Below are 1,335 nucleotides of genomic sequence, written 5' to 3'. Positions count from 1 at the left end.
TCATTAGTACCTCTAGTAATATATTTACTGAGAAAAACGGTGGCGTGTTCAATACTTATTTTACCTGCTGTATGGTATGTGTCTGACACATCGGACCCGGCCCTTACTGTTTGCTGCAGCGAGGTGCCTCTCAACAAAAGAACAGATATTTACCCAGAATGCACTGCAGCAAACAGCTCCTCCCATCTGGTTTGATAATTGGACCATGGAGTCCTCTGTGGACCAAAAGGTTCAAAACGTGAGTTCATATGTCTGGGTCCATTAGAACCATGGTTCAGTCAGAGTCCAGAACCTGAACCTGAACCTGAACTCTGAGCAGAAATGATTCCACAAGTCAACTAAAAATCCTCCAAGCTTTGTTAAAAACAGAATCTGTTGAACTATTCAGTCACTTTTGTCCATCAGGAATGTTATTTGTGTTGCACAAAGCTCGCACTTCTGCTAACAGCTACACTGACGAGGAGTGCAACTAAACCCAACGACAACACAGTKCTGCATGTTCTAAATGTTGCAGCACCAGAAAACAGAACATCTGCTGCACGGGTTCCCCTTCCAAAATACGTTTCACATAAATCTGAGATAATCTGTCATGTTTTGGCTAACTTCACATGTACTGAGAAGCTCCCTGACAGGATATTATTTATCAGTGAGATAAAAACAAGACTTACTGTAAGTGTGTCAAAGATAAAAACACAACAGATTGAAGAGCTAAAACATTTATTTGTTGCTTTGCTTCTGTCTTGACTTAAATAAGAAACTAGAAGTGAGTATTCCCAGGTTAAAAGTATTTATAGCAGTTAAAATTGTTTATTTTATTTTTACTGCTGCTTTTTATTACGTTAAAACATTAGCCTTCACTTGTTATTTCTGTTATATTTGTTTATAACTAAGAAATCAAGACTAAATATTTTATTCCTTAAAATGACTTCCTTCAACGTACAGTTTTATTAAAAATATTAATTTACTTTTATTATTAACAATAACAAGTGAACTCCACAGAAATCAACATGCAAACCTCAAACTTTAACATTCCCTATTTTATTTACCCTATTTTTAATACATAAAAGATCACATCCGGTTCTCCAGTGCATAAAAATAAATTTATAGCATTTAGATTTTTCTGTGATTGTTATAAAATGATTCAATGAGTGATTTTAATTAATGCATCCTCGAAGCTCACACACAAATACATCTGGGCTTTAAAATGCAGAAATCAAACAGAAGTGGTAATTTTACTTCTTTTTTTTTTACTAATTACTTCATCACAATATTAAATATTAAATAAATTTGTATTTACAAGAGCTGCTGTTTTTTTGTTATTGTTTGAAACTATTA

This window comes from Austrofundulus limnaeus, unplaced genomic scaffold (genome assembly GCF_001266775.1).
Source record: "Austrofundulus limnaeus strain Quisiro unplaced genomic scaffold, Austrofundulus_limnaeus-1.0 Scaffold811, whole genome shotgun sequence".
NCBI classification, from domain to species: Eukaryota; Metazoa; Chordata; class Actinopteri; order Cyprinodontiformes; family Rivulidae; genus Austrofundulus; species Austrofundulus limnaeus.
This window is presented reverse-complemented; position numbering follows the sequence as displayed.